This window comes from Lepisosteus oculatus, chromosome 14 (assembly GCF_040954835.1).
Source record: "Lepisosteus oculatus isolate fLepOcu1 chromosome 14, fLepOcu1.hap2, whole genome shotgun sequence".
Lineage (NCBI taxonomy): Eukaryota > Metazoa > Chordata > Actinopteri > Semionotiformes > Lepisosteidae > Lepisosteus > Lepisosteus oculatus.
Genome location: NC_090709.1, coordinates 23,000,939 through 23,026,823, shown reverse-complemented (window position 1 = coordinate 23,026,823; position 25,885 = coordinate 23,000,939). Strand labels below are relative to the sequence as shown.

Sequence of the window (25,885 nt, the reverse complement as noted above, 5' to 3'; positions counted from 1 at the left end):
TCTGTGTCCTTAGAAAAACTCGCTAACGAAACGTCCGAAGGGTTAAGAACCAACAATGACGAGATGGTGGCCATGAGGACTGTCGCAATGCAAATTCGATTGGCTTTACATGACTTGTTAGCCTCTCAAGAGGGGACGTGTGCAGTAATTGGAGCTGAGTGTTGTACTGACACCCCTGACAATTCGGAACACATCCCGGATTTAGCACAGCGCATCTATGATGAAGGACAGAAGTATCACACTTATAATCTTGATGATTGGGGCATCGGCTCATGGTTGATGTCAGTGTTTGGCTCGTGGGATACTCTTGCTCAATATGTATTGATGGGATTGGTAATGTTTGTTATTTTTGTCCTAGTCATATCATTTAGCATGGAACTGTACTGGAACTGTTCTGGGTGGGTTTTTTGTTTGTGATTTATAGAAAAAGCCTCCTTTTGTATCAGTGAGTTGAGTCAGTGCTTCATCAGCTGTGGCTCCCGTGTGCACATGTAATAAAGGTGATTCCTGCTTCAGACACACACAGATCGTGTGTCCTGTGTTGGACACAACAAATACTCTGTTCAGTTGCAAGAAAGAAGCTCCCACAGTAAAGCTTAGTTCTGTTGGCTATAAACCTGGGTCGACATTTCTTCATACTTCTTCGTCGCTTTTTACAAGCCCACGTTTCTGTCCTTGAAGAAAAACACCCCCCACTGCCACCAAAACCCTGGGCTCGGTTTAGGGTTTTGGTCTTTCATATGAAGGAAAACGGAGCTTTCACTGGCCGATTATCACACTTTAATGGGAACCAAACTACAGAAAAGACCAGAAAAAAAGAGTAATGGACACAGCGTGTCCACACCGCACTCCCCCCTGGGTCAGAGATCAAATAGAACTGCTCTCACACTAAACAAACCACCACAGGAAAAATGAACCCAATAAGAGCATAAAACACCAATACTGAATATGATGATGTGACCCTGTCTAAGAGGAGCCAGGTATTAGACTGGCTGTAGCTGCTCACAGATGTAGCACTGGATACAAACTACAACTCCCATAAACACCCTGAGCCACTTCCTGACAGCGTCACAGTCCCTATTCCTCCTGGCTGTAGTGACGTCAGCGGGTCCCTCCCCGTTCTGGCAGCTTCACAGTCACCGGCGCTTGCAGGAGAGACTCACACGGGATTTCTTTTTTAAAAGTTTATTTTCTCAAAAATTAGAAAAACACACCGGAGGGTTTCCAGAGATATTTACAAGTCAGGAGTACAGCAGGCTGGTAGCGAGGTATATCTCCCTCTCTCCTACATGTTACTTTAAAACTCTTACTGTAATTTAACACGTTTGAACACGAAACAACATCGTAATTTCTAAAATTATTTTTATATTTATGTCATCATCTCACTACCCATCAATAAACCCGTCTCACAGTATAAGAAGTAAGACAGAGAGCTGGGAGAGAGTCAGCCTGTGCTCATGAGTCAGTGACGGTTTAATCTCCACACTGTCAGCAGGCAGCAACTCAAGGTCTTTAAAACTATCCCCAGTCCAGAAGACAGGATAGATCTTCTCTCCCTGAGTGAAGACCATGTCAGTGAAAGTGTAGAGATGAGCACTGGACTCCACTGTGTAAAAGGAGACCTTCCTCTCCTCAATATCCACACACCCCCAGCTTCCTGGGCTTCAGACTGAGGGGGAGAGAGGTCACAGGGTCAGTTAGAGCAGAGAAAGGGTGAGAGCCCAGACACCAGTAACCCTGCTGGGGAGAGAAGCTGAACTTTCCTCTCATCTCTGCAGATTCTCTGGTCACTCCTATTGTCCACCAGTTATTCACCTCCACCTCCCAGTAGTGTCTCCCTGAGGTGAAGGCCTCCCTGCTCATGACACAGGACCAGTAATACTCTTCCTCTATCCCAGTCTCACTCTCTTCCCATCCTCAGACAGGCTGAGCTCACAGTGAGCTGTATCAGGGTCCAGAGTCACAGCAGCTGGGGAATAAAACAGCAAACATCACAACAGGCTCCTGCCGATTACATTCCAACTTAACTCCATTAGACTGTGAAATGTCTTTGTCCCCCAAACACACCGAGAGAGAAAAACAAGTCAATTACTAATTACTTCTCTTCCCTTCCAGAGAAACAACATATTCTGTCATTGTTTCACTAAGTATTACACACGCAAGTGATCCCCATTATCCTCTAAATACAAACATTAAACATTTGTTTTCACAGCGATTAAACTTTGTTTTTTAAACAACATTATTAATAAACACAGGACCGACCGGACTGCAAGAGAAACTACAGCCCGACCACTCGCTTTCAAAAACTTCAAAACCCACCACAACGACCTGTATACTGTAAGAAACTGGACAACCTGTCTGTTAAAATGGTTTATTTCAAATCCCAGTTTAGCAGCTTGTTCATCTTCTCTAAGACCATTTTCCTGATGACTTAATAAATAAAACAGTGCTGAATTCAAAGACTGTATAATGCCCATTTTTACACAAAAACAATATAATTACAAAAGCAAAATCTTGCTAAAATATAAGAAAACCTTCACACTTTGAAAATGTGAAGAAATATCCAAAGTATTCAATTTAAACCAGAAATAACACATCCAGAAACCCAGAGAGAAACAGAGGCGCAGCATTCAAGATGGCATTCAGGTGGGAGGTAAAGTTTAGAGGCTGAGGAGTTGCTTTGAATTTTTCATGACCTGAATGTTATTTTTTTGCTTTTTTGACTGCAGAAAAATTAGGACTTAACACTAGTTGTTTAAACTTTGGTTATAATTGAAAAAAATATATTTTTTGAGGTTTAAGAATTTCTATATGAGTAGCACTGAGAACAGAAAAGAGAGTGCTGGGTCTTTGAAGGAGAAATCTAAGATACCTCAATTGTATATATATGGTACTACAAAAAATCGATAGCAACTAAAGAGAAAAGTGAAGCAGCTGGAGGGGATGTGGAACGAGTACTGGAGATGCGCTCGTACGCGAGTGAGACTCAGCTGCCGGAGGAAGAGCTGGAGTCCCTGCCCGGTGACCAAGAGAGGAAGGAGCGAGCTGACGCTGGAGGAGCTCCAGACCAACATGTTCAACATGATGGCACAGGGCCTGGCTGAGCTGAAGGAAATGATTAGATTTAATACAGTCAGTATTGAAGGTCTTAAAAAGTCCATGGGCTTTGTATTCAAAGAGGTTGAAGACTTAAAGAGTGAAGTGAAAGCTCTTAAACGAGTGAATATCGTGCAAGAAAAACATATTAAAGAACTTGAATTGAAAGCGAACGATGCAGAAAGATACCGTCGACGATGGAATTTAAAATTACTTGGAGTTAAGGAGGAACGCAATGAGGACATTGTTGCAACAGTGAAGGGTATCTGTAAAAGGACCCTGCCGGACCAGGAGGACGTGATATTGGCCATTGACATAGTTCACAGGCTTGGGAGAGCAAACATGTCTGGGCAAGTGCGCCCCAGATCGATTAAAATACAGTTCACCAAGAGGACGGCGAGGGACATGCTGTGGCGAGGGGCGAGAGGGAATGAGTATTTGAATGAGAACAAACTGAGATTTGCATAGGACCTGTCCGCCGCAGACAGGAGCACCAGGAGCCAGCTGTGGCCCCAGGTTGAAGCTGCAGTGAGAGGGGAGGAGAGCCTGCTTTGTGGGAGCGAGGGCCTCTGTTGACGGGAAGGAGATCCGCTCCCAGTGACTGCTCAGTTAATGATTGTGTTTGGTTTTATTTGTTATAGCAGTATATACTAATGGCTGCATCTGTAGCTATTAAAGGGAGCAAAATCCTAGTTATGTCGAAAAGAAATAAAGAAGATACTCTTATTAAAGATATAATTGAATTAACTCAGATTACTGATTACAGTCAGTAAGAAAAAGAAAAATTGAATCTTTTCCAATTGCAATTACAGTAGATCAGATTTATGAAGAAAAAGCTAAAGGTGCATTTATTCGATCAAGAAGAAAGTGGATGGAAGAAGGGGAAAAAATACTAAATATTTTTATAGTTTAGAAAAAAGAAGTTTAGAATATAAATTGATTGACAAGTTAAAAATGAATGGATATAGCTTTATATGTTACTGATTTTTACAAAACATTATATTCAGCAAGACAGAACAAGTCGGATATAGATGTATTCCTGCATTCCATAAGGAGAGACGCTAGATTTATAGATAAGGAATTCCGTATACAGTGTGATCAACAAATTACTAAGAACAAAATAAAGGTAAATATTAAAAAAATTATAAAAAATATTATAAAAAAAGACAATAAATCCCCTGGGAATTATGGTTTATGTAGTGAATTTTATAATATTTTTCAAGATTTGTTAATTGATTTTTTATTTTGTGTTTTTGAAGAAGCTATACAAAAAAAAAGAAATGCCACCTTCTCTGAAACAGGGATTGATCTCTCTTATTCCCAAACCTGACAAGGATAAATTAATATTAGAAAATTGGAGGCTTATAACTTTGTTGAATAATGATGCAAAATTATTAGCTTTGATATTTGCAAATAGATTAAAGAAAGGTTTGGATCAGATTCTTGATGAGACACAATCTGGTTTTATGTAAGGCAGACATATTTGTAATAATATCCGTTTAATTCTGGATCTGATAGATTATAGTGATCTTTTAGAAGATGATAGTTATATTTTATTTATTTATAACTTTTATACAGCTTTTGATACAGTAGAACATACATTTATGTTTAAGTGTTTAGAATTTTATGGTTTTGGTGAAACTACTATTTTTCTTAAGAATAGTAAAGAGGTCTCTAAAGCAATTGAGGTTTTAAATGTGTTTTCAGCAGTCTCGGGATTGTCTTTGAATATTGACAAGTGTGAACTGTTTTCTCTTAAGGATTCTAATTTAGATGCAATAGTGAATATACCTGTGAAGAAAGTGGTTCGTTATTTGGGTATTATAGTCAGTAAAGACCAAGATGAAAGATGTAAATTGAACTTTACACCTATTTTAGATAAAACTACAAAAAGATTTCAGTCTTGGTTAATGAGGGACCTATCGTAGGCAGGTCGGGTTCTACTGTCGAAAGCAAGGAAAACATATGATATATATACAAAATACAATTTGATCACATAATTTGCTTCATTACCTCTGGCGGTTAAATGTTTTTTTCTGTTTGTGTTTGTTCTCTTGTACCTGTTTTGATCCTCTGGTTGTATTTGTATTTGTAAATTCTTCATACATTTAATAAAAAATTCTAAAAAGAAAGCATAAGAAATGGCTTTTATCTGGTACTTTGCATGTGCCAGATAAAAGTTCAATGTGAAGCACAGTACAGGCTCGATGGCTTCACATCTTCCATCGATCACATAAAAGTGCAGTAAAGCGATCTAAATATGACTCTGAAGTACTGGGAAAGATGATTATTTTGAGCGTGCCTCCCAGGGTCTGCTACGAGGCTGAAGTTGGCTTCTTATTCGCCTTATTCGGCGCTCACCCTGCGGCTCATGTGGGTCCTAATGCCCCAGTATAGTGACGGGGACACTATACTGTAAACAGGCGCTGTCCTTTCGGATGAGACGTAAAACCGAGGTCCTGACTCTCTGTGGTCATTAAAAATCCCAGGGTGTTTCTCGAAAAGAGTAGGGGTGTAACCCCGGCATCCTGACCAAATTTCCCCATCAGCCGTTATCAATCATGGCCTCCTAACAATCCCCCTCTGTGAATTGGCTTCATTACTCTGCTCTCCTCCCCACTGATAGCTGATGTATGGTGAGTGTTCTGGCGCACAATGGCTGCCGTCGCATCATCCAGGTGGGGCTGCACACTGGTGGTGATGGAGGGGAGTCCCCATTACCTGTAAAGCGCTTTGAGTGGAGTGTCCAGAAAAAGCGCTATATAAGTGTAAGCAATTATTATTATTAATAATAATAATTATTATTAATTATTATTATTATTATTATTATTATTATTATTATTATTATTTGTTCCACCTTAAATGCTGCTGCTGTGATGTTATGTCGCCTTTCGCCTGTAGATGGCTCTCTTCGATCAGTACTAATCCGGCTGGAATACTGTGGACATCCTCAGTGAGGGAGTATCCAAATAAATAGCAACTGTCCAAATTATATTTTTGTATGGAATGTATTTCAGAAAATCGAAAGCCAATTTTAAAAACTCACCATAACATGGACTTACCCTGGAAAAAGGGGATTGCACTTTCTGCCTATTGCTACGCCACCCCCCCCCCCCCCCCCCGATTATAAGAACGTCTCACAATTCTGACACCAAGGTGTGAAAGACAATGTAACACACTATCGAAATCCTGAAGTATAAGAAATTTTAATGTACCGTTTTTTAAATATGACCCTCTGAACATGGCAGGTAAGCATACATTAGGAAAAAAGTACGGTTCAAATTGCAATGACACAAACTGTTTAGAAAATCATGACCTTGCCGATATTTGTAGGGAATATGTGTGTTTTGCACATGTCGAACTATACACATAAACATTGAGCTCCTGAGTCAATATCACCGGGGATGTCCAATAAAGACGAACATCAGTAGCTTCAAGGAAACTTAGACTCGCACATGGAGTTTTATCTTCGAATAGAGGGTGGGGGAATTCATTTATACTCCCGTTGCTCTTTAGCTAAACTATTTTAAAACTATGACGCAGAAACTTGTAATCACCTTAAAGAGTCTTCTTGAAGACGTGCACTATCTACCTCTCAACTGTCAATTGATAGGACTTTAGAAGAAACTGTTCTCATAAAACCAACATACAGATTACACATTTTAAGGAACATGAACAGAAATCCGTGTTCTAAATAACATAAAACTGTCCCTGCAAATTATCACCAAGCTGTTTTACATGTCTGATCATCTTTCTTTCCTACTTTGCAGTGAGCACAAATTTTTTCGGTATCTTCTCGTGTATTTTCCATGCTATTTTACTGTCTCTTTCTCACATGAGACAGATCCACAGCCGAAACTTTAGGTCGGTTCCTGTTACTCTGTCTACAGCCAAATGTGACAGCGATACTGTCACTGCTTTTGGGCCACGTGTTCCTGCTGTTATATTATGCCATGTTCACCAACAGCCCGAAACGTTACTGCTGTAGCACAGGAGTTAAATAGGCGCAGTCGATAGAGTTTGAATCTCTTAATCTCAGAACTGTGGGTTCAGCCCCCATGTTGGGTCCCTCTGTGTCAATTTGATCCTCCCAATCCTCCTAGCATGACCTGATGGCTTACAGTGATCCCCAGTGCCTTACAGATGCAGCCATTCAAAATGTGCGGGCGATACCGCATTATTTTCGGGTGCGCTGTACGCAGTCTACATCGAGTTACCGGTAAATACCGCTAGTTACCGTAAATTCTCCTATAATACGGCAATAAAAATAATAGTATCCGGAATTTCCGCAAGGTGGAGCTAATAAAGCTCAACCTCTCATGTTTGAGCTGTCGCCATCAAAGTCTTTAACGAAGATATTACTAATAGTATTAATAATGAATGACCTTGGACAAGCTGTAAGTGTAAACTCAAAGTATTGCCCTGGTCCACATTCTTTTTTTCATTGACCGTCTTTGTAAAAGTAACACCACAGCATTTCGCAATCATGCATTTGTTTCCAATCATGCAAAGTACAGTAATTTTTGAGAATCGATTCACCATGCCTTTCACATGCTCATAAAAGAGATTGACTTAGGAACATAAATATATTACCGTATGCAAACTGCACTGTATACAGTATGTATATGTATATTTAATGTCTTAACTGTGCCCGTTTAAGTATTGAATATTTATATGGAATTTTACCACTGAAGGGAAATCTTAGTGCCTGAGCTTAAAAAGAATGGGAGCATACTGCAACGCATGTGAAGGCCATAAACGATATTAATTTTGGAACTTAAACATACAGTATATGGCTGGTCTCGGTACTTTAAAGAAAACATACACACCAGTATTCCATCTTCTTTAACCAAGTCTTTAACTAACGTGATACCGGAGTCAACAAGCATACTTTTAGAATTTGATTAAAAGGGAATTTAATATGGAATTGTGTATTTCAAGAAATTAATAACGATATGATTATATTCGTGTACTGCGACAGGGCTGTGTAGGGCTGTTTCGTCTCTTTCTTCATGCAACTTCCTTTGTAGCCCACTGGTCTACGTGCCTGATTGCCAACTCACAGGTTGTGTGTTCGAATCCAGCTGGTGCTGGACTTTTCTTTTAACAAACATTTCTTCAAAAAATAGAATAGCAATATTATGGACAATCAATTGACTTTTATATTTCAAAATATCACAACATGATCAATTCTAAGTCATTTTTGATAGCAATGAATAGTCGGCTTCTTCCCTTCTGACAACGGTCCCTGCGTCCGCTTCCTGCTTCTATTGTGTGTGTGTGTGGGGGGGAATTCCTTCAGATCTCCCTTCAGATTTAAAAGGTTATTAATCATATCTTCGGTGTCGCATCTTACAAGTGCAGCTGATCATTTGCTGCCTGGGTGGGTCAACTATCACAAAGCTTTAGAGAACCTAACATTTCTATTATCAACAAATTGTAAATTTGTAATAGAGTAAATCTTTATAGAGAAATGGAGGCTGGACAGTATGCGTTACAATATAAACATTTGTATTGATTTAAATTGTGTTTTGATTTAAATCGCAAATGCGTGTTTAATTATATGTGTTTTTTTAATCATAATCAGACTAATGCAACATAAATTGATACAGTATCTTTGTCTTCTAAGTATCTTAATAAACTTTCAGCATAGCTTTCTACCCGTTTAGATTTATTTTTCTTGGGATTTTGGGATCAAACGTGGAAGGATTAGATTGTAATCGTTTTTATTTTTCAAATACGTTTTAGAAAAGTGTACAGTAGGACAGAACAAAAAAAACAGACATTGTGTGGTACAGCACGGAGCTCAGTCAATTCAAACAAGTTCAATTTAAAAAAAACTGTAACGGACATAAAAACTCCCTTCCTTTTAACAGAGCGTTTCATAATTGCCAACTACGAAATTTATTTAAACTGCGACACTTATCATTCAACTTTAAATAGACTTTTATATAGCGTTTTAAACGAATAAGTAATTAGATTGCTCATAAACCTAATCACTTTTTCTACATAAACACAGCGTGATTGCTCTCTGAAAATGCTTTTTCTTTATATTTAGGCTCAGATTTCAACTATAGATCGTATTATTATAAACTTTCTTGGAAAAATGTTTTTTATGTAAACCATGTTTGCTATTAATTCATTTAGGGCTAGAATATGTTCATTGTCTTCCAATCGAGTCGAGTTGACATTAGAAGTTTGCCACGCCCGGACTGTTACACCAACGCATTAGCATGTTAAAGCGATTTCATTGAGGAGCCTAGCTTTTTTAACTAGTAAGTACTGTACTTCCTACTTTGAAAATACCTGTGAAACCGGTTTAATTCGTCACAGCCAGCACTCCCGCAGAGAGGGGGGTTGTACTCGTTAATGTCTTAGCACAAAGCAGAAACTTCTTGTATTTTCCGATGACATACAAGTGGAAAGATTACAGATTTTAATTGTCCTTTTTCTGAACCAGGGAAAATCTGATCATGTTTCTCTATAACAATAATAAAAAACTTTATTTTACATATCACCTTTAAAAGTGGCATCTCAAAACAATACAGTAGATGTAAACCACAGATTACAAAGTAAATACCCAGACAAACACAAACGCGTTTTTTAATAAGATGCTTTTATTCGTTCATAATCTGACAATCTCAGGAAGACTAATGGGGGTCTGGCTTTTTTTCTGGAAAACCATAACTCTGGTCTTGTCCAGATTGACTGTCAGCGCTCAGGTCTGACAGTGCTTCTCCAGCAGCGCCAGGTTCTGCGGCAGCCTCTGTTCTGTGGGCGACAGCAGGACCAGGTCGTCTGCAAATAGCAGGAACTCGATTTCTGTAATTAATGCAGATCAGTAAATCAAGGGACAAAACAGTTATTGTGCCCGGATCCTCAATGGGCTTTGACGTGCTAATGCGTTGGTTTAACAGTCTGGATGTGGCAAGCCTCTAATGTCTCCCGACTTCGGCAAAAGGCACCTGTGTGGAGACTTTTCGGCAGCAGCGGGAGCAGTATGATGCATTACTGGGGAGGATTGGGAGGCTAGAGACACTCCTGAAAATGCAGACTTTTGTCGATGGAAACCGGTGTGTGTGTCTCTCTCTGCTGGATGTCCCTCTCACTCTCTGCTGAATGAATAAAAGCATTTTATTAAAAACGCGTTTGCGTTTGTCTGGTATTTACTTTGGTCCCTTTTAACTGTTTTTCCATCTTCTTTATTGCTTTGAGATGCCAGTTTTAAAAGTGATATGTAAAATAATGTCTTTTATTATTGTTATAGAGAAACATGATCCGATTTTCCCCGGTTCAGAAAAAAAGATCTAAAGTGCTACACCTAACTTTCTTAATTCGATGTATTTAAAGCAGTGAACTACTGTAGGTGTAACATAACATTCAGAAATACAATCGAGAATAGTTTTGTGGTGTTTGTATAGATGAAACGTTCCTAAAACGTATAACGTAACAAAATTAAAGATGATTAAAATCTGTAATCTTTCCACTTGTACTGTATGTCATCGGAAAATACAAGAAGTTTCTGCTTTGTGTAACAATGGTATCAAAAAGTAATCTAAGTGGTGAGAAAGCTGTGCTCAATGTATTTAAGGGACTTAAAAGTAAAAGGAGATGCTTCATATTGCTTGACTAATTTTAAAAACTAAGTTATAAATGCATATGCTCCCTCGGTGCCGCGCCGGGTGTAAATATCTAAATATACATTCGTCCCGGGAAGAGGCCGAAGAGTGCCCGGCTGGGGTGCGCGGGGAAGAGCAGAACAGGAGTGAAAGTGGTCAGGGTGGGATTTAGGAAGGCGTACAGTCTGGGCAGGTATAGATTACACTTTTCTAAAACGTATTTGAAAAATAAAAACGATTACAATCTAATCCTTCCACGTTTGATCCCAAAATCCCAAGAAAAATAAATCTAAACGGGTAGAAAGCTATGCTGAAAGTTTATTAAGATACTTAGAAGACAAAGATACTGTATCAATTTATGTTGCCTTAGTCTGATTATGATTAAAAAAACACATATAATTAAACACGTGTTTGCGATTTAAATCAAAACACGATTTAAATCAATACAAATGTTTATATTGCAACGCATACTGTCCAGCCTCCATTTCTCTATAAAGATTTACTCTATTACAAATTTACAATTTGTTGATAATAGAAATGTTAGGTTCTCTAAAGCTTTGTGATAGTTGACCCACCCAGGCAGCAAATGATCAGCTGCACTTGTAAGATGCGACACCGAAGATATGATTAATAACCTTTTAAATCTGAAGGGAGATCTGAAGGAATCCCCCCCCACACACACACACAATAGAAGCAGGAAGCGGACGCAGGGACCGTTGTCAGAAGGGAAGAAGGCGACTATTCATTGCTATCAAAAATGACTTAGAATCGATCATGTTGTGACATTTTGAAATATAAAAGTCAATTGATTGTCCATACTATTGCTATTCTATTTTTTGAAGAAATGTTTGTTAAAAGAAAAGTCCAGCACCAGCTGGATTTGAACACACAACCCGTGAGTTGGTAATCAGGCACATAGACCAGTGGGCTACAAAGGAAGGTGCTTGGAGAGGCGAAGCAGCCCTACACAGCCCTGTCGCAGTACACGAATATAATCATATCGTTATTAAATTCTTTAGATACGCGATTCCATATTATATTCCCTTTTAATCAAATTCTAAAAGTATGCTTGTTGACTCCGGTATCACGTTAGTTAAAGACTTCAATGCTTAAAATCTTTAGGGAGAAATGGAATACTGGTGTGTATGTTTTCTTTAAAGTACCGAGACCAGCCATATACTGTATGTTTAAGTTCCAAAATTAATATCGTTTATGGCCTTCACACGCGTTGAAGTATGCTCCTATTCTTTTTATGCTCAGGCACTAAGATTTCCCTTCAGTGGTAAAATTCCATATAAATATTCAATACTACAACGGGCACAGTAAAGACGTTTACTGTAAATCTTTCTACGACAGACCAACGGACCACAAGTGCCCCTGTCGGTCAACCAATCACGTACCGCGGTACCGCGCGTCATCGTGCGTCACAATTGCTCGACGCCGTAGCCAATTACCTCCGGTACGTGTGTGTACAGCGCACTTTGAATGGTTGCATGGGTGCATGGCTGCATCTGTATGACCTTTTGCGTATTTCAGCTTTCTTTCCACTTTGAGCCTCGATTCAGATATTGCTCTGAAAGTATTGGGCAAGCAAGAGTTTGTCTGAATCGAGGGAGATCTACTCATGATCATATGGGTGGGGTGGTGAGGGCACAATCCCTAGAACCCGAATCCGTTACAATAACAAAAGGACAGACAATGGAATACGGCTATTTCGAAGTCACAAATGTGAGATATAAAGTCGCAATTCTGAGTTGCTAAGTCACAATTCTGAGATACTAAGTCAGATTTCTGACTTACTAAGTCGCAATTCTGAGTTGCTAAGTCGGAATTCTGAGATAGCATAGTGCGATTTTTTTTCTCCCTGGCGGAAACGGGCTTCCATAGTATCGTACGCCGGTCTCCCGCGCAACAAGCGGGGGTACTCAGCACTATACTAACGAGGAGCGCTTGTCTGCTGCTGAGCGTCAGCTCTGTTTACTGTCAGCAGTCATGTCCTCATTTCCAAAGACTTTTTCACCTGCTCTCAGCTTTTAAAGACGGTCATAAACGCTCAAGAAGTAATTCATGTCAGTTTGAAGTCTGTTTCTGTTGTCTCAGCTCTTGATAAAGAAAAGCCGTGCGTGGGAGACTCCCTCTCTGAAGAAGTTTGCCGTCACCCTGCGAGGGAGAAGAGCCATCAATCACCGAGGCAACCACTGAGACAGTTAACATTAAACACGTGAAATGCGAGATGTTTCTATCGTTTCTACTCTAATGAGCGCTCAATAAAAATGATCAGAAACCGAAAGCGCTTCTTATGCGGATCAGTATATTCCGATACCACTGGTTCTGCAGAAGAAATAAGAAAAGCCGAACTCAAAGCACTGTGTTGCCATTACGGGTACTCTGTCTGCAGCTGCTTTAAGATCTACTCACACCGTGTTGCCATTAAGGCTACCTAGTTAAAAAAAAACGTATCGTCACCTTTTTGAACGTGATTATTAGACACCCATTAAATCTCAACCGAGGTTTCTTGAGAGATCTTTCAGCGAGCGAGTTATCAAAAACTACTTCGCTTCCAACCTCTGCTGTCACTGTAAACTCGGACGTGATGTTCTGCTGATGTGCAGTGTGTCTTTCCTCTTGTCGTATTCAAGAGTATTCACTGTGTGAGCTCCTCACTGTGTGTTCTGTACTCTACTGTGATTTAATTTAGATGATTAAGTGGAGTAGAGTGACAAGATCTACTTGAACATTTTCGGTTTGTGAAATGAAACACTAAGTACACTTCTGTTAATACAAGTAATGGACATTTAAAATAACCACAATAAAGCTACAAGAGTGAAAGATAAAAGACTATTTAGAATGACATTCACAATAGACTTAAGAACAGTACAACCGCCCGAACAGGGACTCGAACCCTGGGCCCTCAGATTAAAAGTCTGATGCTCTACCAACTGAGCTATCCGGGCTCTGAAAGAAAGGCGACACTGTCGGGATCCTCGCAAGTCACGTGTCTCTTGTGCCGAAGACCAGTCATACCTGACCCGTCTGGAATGACCACTGACAGACTTTATCATGAAGCGACGGCACCACTCCCAGTAGAATGAGTGAGAAATACAGCATGACATGGAGGGTCAAGGGGCTCCCACAATCCATCTTTCCTCACATTACTGATTTTTTTCAATAGCATTTTGACCTTTTTTCACATTCAGATTTTTTTCACATTTAATAAAATCTTTTAATCAACAACATTAAAAAGAAAACAAATGGAACATTTTTGGAACAATAATTAAAAAAAACTTTAAATGCCTTGGTTGTATACGTGTGCACACCGTTTATAAAGGGAGTTGCAACAGTGCTGAAATTTAAAGAGCATTTCTGTAGAGAAAACAGCCTTGATGTTAAGCTTAGTCTTTTAGAAATTCTATTTCTTAACACCCTGCACAGCCTCCCGACAGACTAACAAATATTTTTTGGAGAAATTGGCTCACACACCGGAAGACACTAACGTTTATTTACGTTAGAGTATGTGAATAACAGTTTAACAGTTTAACCGAAAAAGTTTGTAATTGTGATTTTGTTCAAATTCAATAAATCGTCTATGAACAGTAAGAAAATTATTAAGAAATTGTTTTATTTCATAAACTATAAGACAATTAAGAGAGTTTATAGGTCATATCCGTCGCTTATGATTGTGTTTCTTGAATCTCTTGTAATCATCAAAAGTCGATGTGTAGTCCTTCAGTACTTTCTCGAGTTGTGCCATGGATATTTTATACGATCAATACTTGTCATGCTCTTTTGCATTTTCCTTAAACGGAAAAAGTTCAAAGTGTGTTTATGGCTGTGCTTCACATCTACACGAGAGCACCTGTAACAGTACAGGACACGCAGTGAGGAGTTCGTGAAGCTTTCAGTTTAGTGCGGAGATCAGAAGGAGGACTCGCTCGCTGAATGATCTCTCAAGAAATCCCGGGTGAGATTCAATAGGTGTTTTCTGCAACAGCCACGACAAGTGTGAAGCAATCTCTGGATTTCCTGAATTTGAACTAAATTATTAGTTCAAATAATTTAGGATTTAACAGAACTAAATGAGGTACATTTAGAACAGCAGCGCAACTCTGCAGCACGTCGAGGGTGCCTGCATTTAATTGTGTAAACCTGGCTCTCTTTGAACACGAGCAAAGAGTTCTCACTCAACAGAAGATTGAGATGTGAGTACTGTAATATAAAGCACCTGGAGATGCCGAGGATTGAACCCGGGACCTCATACATGCGAAACATGCGCTCTACAACTGAGCTACATCCCTGAGGGGTAAGGTTATGGAACAGATTTAGAGATGTGCAAATGCTCACTGATCGCACCACTCACGAAGAATGCCTGCAGTTTCCCACTTTCGCGTTTCTTCTACTACAGAGTAAATTCATAGGAATTAAGAATAAAGGAAGGAAAAATAATCGCATCGATGCTTAAAGAGACTGGGCACAAATTAATCTGTTATTTTTGTATCCAGTTACATGGGCGACGGTGGTTGATTCCCAGACGGAGGATTGCTTTTTTTCTACCTCCTTACTCGACTGTCTTTCAATTCTATTTTATTTGAAAGCTTTTTGCATCTTTTAAGTGCTCTTGATTAAACTATGCATAGAAAAACAGCAGTACTGGTGATTTAACGTAAAAGGGTGAAACAACGCCCCCAATCACAGGAATGGTAACAGGAAGGATTGTGTTCTTATTTAATATGTCCTTTTGAGATGTCTTATCAATGCACACAGGCGGTAGAGCTGAATAATTTACTTTTAGTGGTGTTTTTAAACAAAGATGTAACACGTTCTTTCTATACCAGGAAGAAAGGAGCAGACTTTAACTTTAAGAGGCAAAAATGACACCTTGTCAAAGCTAATATTAATTAAAATGACATCACAACAAAAGAGTGGAGCCTTGAGTGAATAAAGCCTTGAGTGGAGCCTTGAGCTTTCATTGGACGTCTGTGTCTCCATAACTTTGTAGGTGAGAGAGAGGATTGTGATAATTTGCAGGTGCTTCTCGGAAGTGCGTTGGTGGTACAGGCGCCTTCCAAATAATTGAGTCAGGTTTGAATCCCAGCCAGTGCAAACCCAAATCTTTTCAAGATAATCTGTGGTCCGCTAACACATCTTTTGAAACACTACAACAGGTAACACCCCGTGAGAAACATCATGAGCATCTGTTAAACCTCTCTACCTGCCCGTTCCTAGCAGAGACATGACGAGGGTCTAAAGGGCCATTTTGAGCCGTAGAAACATTTTATCATTCAGTAATTTCCTGTGCAGTCAGGCCAGTTCCACTTTAACTGCGCCCGACAACGGAGGTCGTTTTGAAAACAACGAGAGTAAAGGGACACTGCACGTCTGCAGAACATCACGTCCGAGTTTAAGGACAGCAACATCAGAGATTGGAAGCTAGGGAGTTTCAGGTCTGTGTTTTTATTATAGGTTCAAGAAAGTCTGAATACCTTTGCAAGAAGTATTTCAGAATCCCAGTCAAATCCAGTACGAATGCCGCATAGATCTGCATTGTACAATTAGTATACTGTTTGTCCGTTGAATCAAACACGCCTTATAAAGCATTTCTAAAACAGGAGAGATCGTTAGGGAATGCGTCTACCTGTAAAACTAAAATAACTTCAAGGGCACTATAAGCAGAGGTGTGAAAGCCTGCTCTACAGAAGAACTATAGCCAGAGATGCCAAAGAGGTAGAGATTTCACCACGTGAGAGAAAGCATCTCAGAAAACGAAGTTGCGGTTGTTTCCACGCATTATAAAACCACTAGGTCAAACAACAAGAGCTGAAGAGCCGCTGTTCAGAGTAACGCGGCCGATCGTTCTAAGCAGGAGCTGGCTTAAACCTCCAGTCTCTTCAGGAGCATCTGTTGGAGTCACACTGCTACAGCGTATCTCCTTGTTAAATGTCCCTTTTATTGCTGTTGCTACCTCCAGGTGATGTAAACCAGATTCAGAAAAAAAAAATTTGAACAACATTATTCCCATGTTTACACGAAGGTGTGGTGGCCAAGTGGTAAGGCGTCGGTCTCATGAACCAAAGATTGTGGGTTCAAACCCCACCCGTGCCTGTTTCATTTGTCACCGCTTTCCTTTAGTTTCAAAGTCTTCAAAAAACTGTGATTTTTAAACAGACAAAAATGTAGAAAAAGTGTTTTTTTAGCCCTACAATAGCAGGGTCAGTGACGTAATGAATAACACGTCAGGCCTTGCGTCAGAGAATTATAGGTTCGACTGCCATGTGGCTTGTTGCGATTATACCACTTACATTCTATTATATAAATGAACTGCACCTGAAAGCTATAGAAAACACTTTGGTAAGTTGTCTGCAGCCTCATGCGAATTTCGACAACTTACCCAAAACACTGTACTGTCTGGAATTCAGCTCCAGCTTTGAACTCAATTGCAATGAAAAACCATGCGTAACAAAACTGGAGAACAGCTGAACTTGTGCTCAGTTCGGTGATGAGGGTTCAGAACTGTCCTTGTTGTAATTAGCACGAACTGCACAGGCTCTGAATTAGACCATGTAAATTAGTCTGATCAGTGTAGGACACGTTAATGTAGAATTATTAATAGGTTTATTAGTTAGTTAGTTCAGGTTTACCCACCTGAACTAATGTAGAATTATTACTTGGTCTGTCTCTTGTTTGTATATAAATGAATGTCTCTGACAACTTAATGTTAGTTTTACGATGTAGGTCAGGCGTTGACATATGCACGAGTATGCGAAATGTCTCACTCCTGATTCAGCTCATGTTCTATTGGAGATTGGCAATTCCTCCTGTTTCTCATACAACCATATCAGAACAGAAGCCCGTGTCACCCAGCTGTGATTCAAGATCGACTCACATCTTTATCCCTTTTTTGTTCGTGATCATTATTTTCTTTAGTTGTGATCAATATTGAACTTTTTCTAAAAGAAAAGACAATAATCAAACATGGAGGCAGATTTTTGAAAAGTATTCGGAATTGACAGGGTGCCCCTTTGGAACAGTCGTCAGAAAATGTGAGAAAAAGTTATGTAAGCTCTCACACAAAGCATTGAAGATTGGAATCTGAGTGTAAAAAAGCTACCCATCTCCCAATGAAAGGCAGGGATACACACCATGACTCGAATAGACTCAGCGAACTCTAACACCTATGATATTACGAGTGCTTTGCACGTGTCGAATTTCAAGAAGGAACTACTACAACAGTTGTGGACATAATTCATTACCACCAGCAAAGTCCAATGCCGGCAACTTCTGAGAAAATAATGTTCACTCATGGAATTTGGTCTTTGAACGGCTGGCGGGAAAATTCATTTATACTCCTGTTGCACCCTCAGCTGAAACATGTTAAAATAACAATGCAGATTTGTTGGAGAACCTGACAAGAATTATTGGGTTAGCACTGTATGTATTCTGGTATATTTACTTTAATTTTAATATAAATGTAAACATGCATGCTGTATAATCTATTGTAATTTTAAAATATGTTAGCTGAGGATGCGAGGGGGGCTATTATACCTTGTGAAACACGCAAGGAACTGTAAACACAAGATCACAAGAAAACCAGAATTTATGTGGTATTATCATCAATATCCTTCAAAATCTATGTTCAAATGAAGGATTTAAAGAAACTATGAAAAAAGCAACAGTAATAGCAGAGGATTTTGATTTTTGCTCTTCAAGTCAGTAGATCACCATAGAGTTGCGCCCCTACAAACAGCACAAAGGATGAAACCCACCTCTTTCGTTATTGCTATGTTTGTGCCGGTGAAAGTAGCATTTGTGCTATTGAAAGCATCTTGGAAGATGAAGGTGCAGTCACTTCCACGTCATGATATCATTAGATCCGACGACAAGAGCTGAAGCCCCCGGCATTTTCCAAGCCAGCAATGTGAGGAAGATGGATTTGAAGGAAGGTAGCGTGGCTGAGCGGTCTAAGGCGCTGGATTTTAGGCTCCAGTCTCTCTGGGGGCGTTGGTTTGAATCCCACTGCTGCCAAATGTTAGTGTTTTAAGACCTGCAATACGATCAGTAAAAGCGCTTTTTGTTAGGCTGCGGGAGGTGTTTAGAGATAGACTTTCTAAAAGACAGGCTTAACATCAAGGCAGAAAAAATATTATGTTTTCTCAACAGAAATTCTCTTTGGCACGTTCAGCTTTATGTAGGGAACAACGTCTGCCGAGATCACTTTTGAGGCAGTGCACATGATAGTGTACCGGCAAGTACATTTAATATTGGCTGTGGTGGTGAGCTGCTTTTGTCTGTGAAACTTTTAATTCTTCACACCGAATCGTTGGCAGGGGTAAAGCTTATTAAATCTTTGAACATAGCGCTTCATCAGAAATACTTTGTTCGTGCTCAAAAGAGATCAGAGGATTAACTTCATGAACTCACAAAGCATACCTTACAGGAAAGATTTAAAAGGGGAATTGATTGTGCTTCCTGATGTTGTTCCTGTGGTTTCTTTGGATACAAAGGTGAATGTTCTTTAAAGTTCTGCTAGAGTATCCACTGGGTGGGCTTTATCAATCAGCTCGGATAAGTCATCAGTGCTCCGTCTCCGGAAAATAATCAGCACTGTCGTTTTTTCCTGTGCTGTCTTTTAAAACATATAAGATCACGAGTTTACAGATTTCTCTAAATAACAACTATACATTTTAACCCAGCGGTTAGCATTCCTTCAATCCAATAGTTTTACTTCTGGTAAAAAGCAGCAAAATATATAGAGAGATGATATTCAAATATTTCAACATTCTTATTGGATTACCTGTATGGATATATCGCTCAGAATTCCTAATATGATTTTGAGTTCGGTTTTGCCTTACTGCTTTCAAAGTCTTTTATTGACCTTGCTGAAGCAGAGAAGTGACATAATCACAAATGCGACCTATCATTATTTTTGGTTAATAATGATTAAAAAAAAAACAGCTCCTTGCATTAAGAGCAAGAGCAACCAACACGCTTGCTGGTTGTGTTTGGTATTTTCCGTGGTGCTCTTCCTCAGCTGCAAAGTTATTTGGCGAGCAAAGAACTCTGAGAAGGAGTCTGAATCCGTCAACAATACAGGAATTCTAAGATCGCACTGCCGTCTTGTGTACAGAGATCTGCCTTTTCCTTATAGAGTGTTTTGGTGTTTAAGAACACGTATCCTACCTTGAATGCTAGTTTCAAAAGATATGTTACCGGATCACAGATTTTCTTGAAAAGATTTGGGGATACGCTTACCGGGATTCAAACCCGGCTCAATTATTTAGAAGGCACTTATACCACCAACGCACTTCTGAGAAACACCGGCACATTTCTGCAATCCTCCCTCTCACCTACAAAGTTATGAAGAGACAGACGTCCAATGAAAACTAATTTGATTCACTCAAGGCTCCGCTCTTTTGTTGTTATGTCATTTGAATTAATGTTAGCTGTGATAAGGTGTCGTTTCTGTCTCTTAAAGTTTAAGTCTGCTCCTTTCTTCCTGGTTTAGAAATAATGTTCCATGATTGTTTACAAACATCACTATCAATTATTTGTCCAGCTCTAACGCCTGTGTGCGTTGACAAGGCATCTCCAAAGGACATATTAAATAACATGATCCTTCCTGTTACCATTCCTGTGGTTGGAGCGTTGTTTCGCCGTTTTTCGTTCTTCTACAATATTTGCAGACAGGACTTTTTCACTCGAGTTGAACAAAACAAGTCAGTCCATGAAAATCATCAGTACTGCTGTTGTTCTATGCGTAGTTTAATCAAGGTAGTCGAGTGAGGAGGTAAAAAAGCACTCCCCGTCGATAAATCAATCATCGTCGCCCGTGTGACTGGATATAAAAATAACGGATTCATTTTAACCAATCTCTGGAAGCTTCGATGCGGTTATTTTTCCTTCCTTATTTCTTCATTCCTATGAATTTACTCTGTAGTAGAGGAAACGCAAAAGTGGAAAACTGCAGGCATCCTTCGTTAGTGGTGGATTGTGTTCAGGGAGCATCAGCACATCTCAGTTACGTTAATAAGTCTGTTGGGGATATACCTCAGTGGTAGAGCGCATGCTTCGCATGTATGAGGTCCCGGCAGCTCCAGGTGCTTTATATTTCTGTGCTCACATTGCAATCTTCTGTTGAATGTGAACTCTTTGCTCGTGTTCATAGAGAGCCAAGTTCACACAATTAAACTCAGGCACACTCGAAGTGCTACGGTGTTGCTCTGCTGTTTTAAATGTACCTCTAATGCATTTAGTTCTGTTAACTACCAAATGATTTGAACTAATTTTATGTCATATTCAGGAAATCCAGAGGTCTTCAGACGTGTCGTGGCTGTTGAAGAAGACACCTGTTGAATCTCACCCGGGATTTCTTGAGAGATCATTCAGTGAGCGAGTCCTCTCTCTGGACTCCGCACTGAGCTGAAAACTGCGCGAATTCCATTGTACAACCGAGAAAAAAACTGATGGACCAAACAACGACATTTGATGATTACAAGAAATTCAAGAAACACAACAGTCCGAACACAGGTTTGAATCCCGAACGCTTAATTTAAAAGACAAAGCGAAGGATACGACCTGTAAACTCTCTTCGTGTCTTACAGTTTATGATATAAAAAAAACTTACTTTCATAATAATTTCTTGCTGCTGATAGACTATTTATTGAATTTTAAGAAATTCACAATTCCAAACATTTTGGGTTAAACAGTTACTGACATACTTTAACGAAGAGAAACGTTAGTGCCTTCCGGTGTGTGAGCCAATTTCTCAAAACAATATTTGTTAGTCTCTCGGGAGGCTGCGCAAGGTGTTTAGAGATAGAATTTCTAAAAGGCAGGCTCCCTGAGCTTAACATCAAGGCATAAAAAAATGTTTTTTCTCTACAGAAATGCTCTTTAAATTTCAGCATAGTTACAACTCCCTTTGTAAAGGGTGTGCAGACATATACAACGAAGGCATTGAAAGTTTTTTTTTAATTGTTGTTCCAAAAAATGTTCCATTTGTTTTCGTTCTTAATGTTGTTGATTAAAAGATCTTATTAAATGCGAAAAAATCTGAATGTGAAAAAAGGTCAAAATGCTATTGAAAAAATCAGTAATGTGAGGAAAGATGAATTGTGGGAGACCCTTGACCCTCCATGTCATGCTGTATTTCTCACTCATTCTACTGGGAGTGGTGCCGTCGCTTCATGATAAAGTCTGTCAGTGGTCATTCCAGACGGGTCAGGTATGACTGCGCTTCGGCACAAGAAGAGACATGTGACTTGCGAGGATCACAGCAGTATCATTCACTGTTCAGAGCCCGGATAGCTCAGTCGGTAGAGCATCAGACTTTTAATCTGAGTGTCCAGGGTTCAAGTCCCTGTTCAGGCGTTTGTGTTTTCCTTAAGTGTATTGTGAATTTCATTATTAATCGTATTTTATCTTCCACTCTTCTAGCTGTACTGTCAATATTTTAAAAGTTAATCACTTGTATTTTCTTTAGTGTTTCCTTTCACAAACCGAAAATGTTCAAGACTATTTTGTCACCACACTCCACGTAGATAATCACAGGAAAAGAAAAGGAAACGCAGTGAGGAGCTCACACAGTGAGTACTGTTGAATACAACAAGAGGAAAGGCACACTGTACATCTGCAGAACATCACATCCGAGTTTACAGTGACAGCTTCTATTTCCACTGATGAATGAGACAGATTCATGAGGAGATCCTACGCGCAACTAAGCGAACACATCGCTATTTTGGTCTGATGTAGAGGCTCCATGTGTGTCAGCAGTACTATAAATGTAAGTCTTATACACTTTCAGGGGCTGCATCTGTAGCGCTTCATCAAAGAAGACTGTTTTACTTTACCACACGGTTACATTCACCCACCCAATCTATTCTCAGAATACCCAATGGCTCAATAACCCTGTTTTCCCCTGGGAACCACCAGTGTACAGTCCCATTCCATTCAAAAATATAACAAATATATTAAATTAATATATTCAATGAACAAATATAGTCAATGAACTGTGTAACACAGAGCTGCAACTGTTTTTCGGGATGGCTGAGTGGTTAAGGTGTTGGACTTAAGCTCAATAAGCAAATGTCTATGTGGGTTCAATCCCTGCTCCTGTAATTTGCTTTTGAAGTGACAGAACACTTTGAAGATTTACACTCTATTAAAATATGTATTTACTAAATTTCAGTTCTCCTCACACCCTGGGATTACTGAACTCACACTATCACGTACTTAAGGCTTTACATGCATTAGCTGTGATACAGCTCCTAATAAAGACAGAATGAAACTGTATCAATAATAAATGATATGTTTTAAACAAACGTGTATTGATAATCTTCATTATTAATAAAAGTGGTGTGACGGGAAAGCAAATTAAATATTACAATGATATTCCAAGCAACTGATGTGTGCCGGAACCAAATGTCATCCACTGTGGGCTTTGTAAATTGTTTAAAAATTGTAAGTGAAGTTGAGATAATTAACAATTTGTTGAATCCTGCAGTTACAGATTAAAATGTGAGAAGATTTTCTCTGGGTTTATCTCTGTCCGAGTGCCTGATGTGAATATGCTGAACGCAGTGTCTTTGATTTATGTACTCAAACAACCAAAGAATCCCATTCTTGTCATCCTATGGTTTGTCAAACGTGATTTTTTCAAAGTGGGTGAGATTTCGTTTAGTCTTTCGCTCTTTTACTAGAGCAGTAATGTTTCTAGATGCGCATGAGCATGGTATAGCAGGCTGACAGCAGGAACATGTGGCCCACAAGCAGTGACAGTATCAGAGGTGTCTGCAGTATGTTGGTTTGTGAGCAGCGATAAAATAAAATGCCGAGGAAGCAGGTGTGCCTGCATTAATAAAGCTCCACCGAGCGGAAAAAGTAACAGAAGAACCAACCTAAATCCAACAGAAAGTTTCTGCAGCTGAAATCACAGGCAAAACTGCCACAAGCTTGAACTCACAACCTCAGCATGACTTCACTATGTACTGCTATATAAGTACAAGGCACTGACCAACTGTGCCACTGGAGCTGTGCAATGGGCTTGTTACATGTCTTAGATGTATTTACTGGAAGGTTGCAGAAATCATAAATCACTGATTTCATTATCTGCATGTTTAATATCCAGGAGAGAGAACTCCTTCAGGTTCTACAGCTCAAGTGCACTTTAAGAAGTCTGCTTTTGTGAGATGGATCTCCGAGGTGCAGCTTTTTTCTTATTACTAAAGATACCTCTACATTGTAAACTATTTGAAGACCTAGAAAAAGGAACATGGCGTTAGTTGAAATAAGCACTGAATGGGTTAAAACCCACACTCTTTGAATTGCTAAAGCGATGCCTTGAGGAGAATAAATCAACATACTGTATTCACACAGGTCACTCGGCCACAGACAAGAACGATCAGCTACCACCACTATTATTATCATCATTATTATTATTATTCAACCATTTGGGGAACAATACAGTTGAATAATCCCACTGTTCTTATGGCAAGAAAAATAACATGAGACCACTGTAAGAGGACGAGTGTTGTAATTGTTTGAACAATTGATTTCTATTTTTCCCTCTTATGGGCGACCCTGTGGTATTTCTTTTTCTCTTCGTTGTTGTGCACGGGCTAGTTCTGCAGCGATATTTGCCGCAGAAATTTCTGCGCAGCTCTGTATTAAATCTGTTCTCAACTGCAACGGACAGAAGACGACTCCAGTAGATAGCTGTGTAGTTCTGTAGGACCACACACGACACAGTGATAGTGCGGCTCTTAATGGACTGGTACACAGACCACATGAGAGGCAAGCAAAACGCTTTTAAAATTCCAAAGGCTCACCAAGTCAGAGGAACAGCAATGAACTGAAAAGATCTGTTACAGACATCTATGTCAACCTCTTTAGAGCTATAAATGCCATTTTTTTTAATTTATTTGTAGATTAACACTCCCAAGTAACAGCACTTTACAGTATATTAATGTTAATTCCGCTGGTGGACATGAGCTGGTGTTTTTTGTAACAATTTGTTTGCTCTGCTGTAAGGAATAATAATAATAACATCACTTTATTAACCCTTTACAATTTATTGCATTAGGAATGATCTTTTTGCATACCCCAGCTTGCTCTCCATGAGACACACAGATAAGGAGAGAGCCTGGGGTCAGAGCACAGGATCTGCCATTGTATGGTGCCCTGGAGCAGTTGGGGTTAAGGGCCTTGCTCAGGAGCCCAGTGGAGTAGGATTCCTCTGCTGGCAGAGGGATTTGAACGAGCAACCTTACAACCACAGGTGCAGATCCTTAGCCACAGAGCCACTGCTCCACCCTAAATATGGAAAGTAAAGTATAGTAAAGAATATACAGTATATAAAGCACGCAAACCTAAATGTTCAAAGTTTTCAGGCTCTTTAGCATTTTCCTTCACATATGGAAAAAGTTTGATGTGTTCTTGTCACATTTCTCCAAGTAGATAATCTACACAAGAGCGCATGTAACAGTAAAGGACATACAGTGAGGAATTCGCGCAGCTTTCAGCTCAGTGCAGAGTCCAGAGGGAGGAATCGCTCGCTGAACGATTTCTCAGGAAATTTCGGTTGAGATTCAACAGGTGCTTCTTCAACAGCTATGACAAGTTGGAAGACTCATTGAAGTCTGAAGAGATCAGCCTCTGTGACAGAGTGTCCAGTGACACTAACTAACTGTCCTACTGTTCTCTGCTAACGTAGAGGGTGAATGTTGATTTAGGTGAATGTAAGGTTTCTTTCTTGTAAAATATTTTCGAGCGTATTTTTGCTGCTGAAAATTAATCTTGTGTATTTGAATGAATTCTGATATTGTCACCTAATTCTATACATTGTTTCATCAGACTAGAACATTTAGAGGAGCTCAATTGCATTAATTAATTGCATAGTGATATTATTTCTTGCCGTTTAAATACTTCAGTCAAAACTGTAGAGAAGTTGCTCCTGTTTTCACCATTATAAGAACTGTGATGCACCAGTATTATTTACTCTCATAAAAATATTGTAATTGTATTGTTCTGTTCCGTTACAGCCTTGAGTGACACAAATCTTCTCCTTTACTGCACTACACTTCTCCAGAGGCCAGTTCAGCACACAAGGATCCTCATTCAAACAAACACTGCAATCATTTGATAAATGCCATTTCTCATCCTTTCTCTTAGTGTTGGTG

At 39.5% G+C, this 25,885-nt stretch overlaps 1 protein-coding gene and 3 non-coding genes across 4 annotated transcripts in view; 2 read left to right on the top strand and 2 right to left on the bottom strand.

The window, feature by feature from the left end:
- The window catches only part of LOC102683422 (zinc finger protein 189-like), a 187,572-nt gene that overhangs the window by 19,923 nt on the left and 141,764 nt on the right, over nt 1–25,885 (bottom strand). The gene's annotated exons all lie outside the window — the stretch shown is intronic.
- On the bottom strand, nt 13,597–13,669 carry trnak-uuu (transfer RNA lysine (anticodon UUU)). The gene has a single exon. It is a non-coding gene; the product is annotated as a tRNA-Lys (tRNA).
- On the top strand, nt 16,743–16,814 carry trnam-cau (transfer RNA methionine (anticodon CAU)). The gene has a single exon. It is a non-coding gene; the product is annotated as a tRNA-Met (tRNA).
- On the top strand, nt 22,007–22,079 carry trnak-uuu (transfer RNA lysine (anticodon UUU)). The gene has a single exon. It is a non-coding gene; the product is annotated as a tRNA-Lys (tRNA).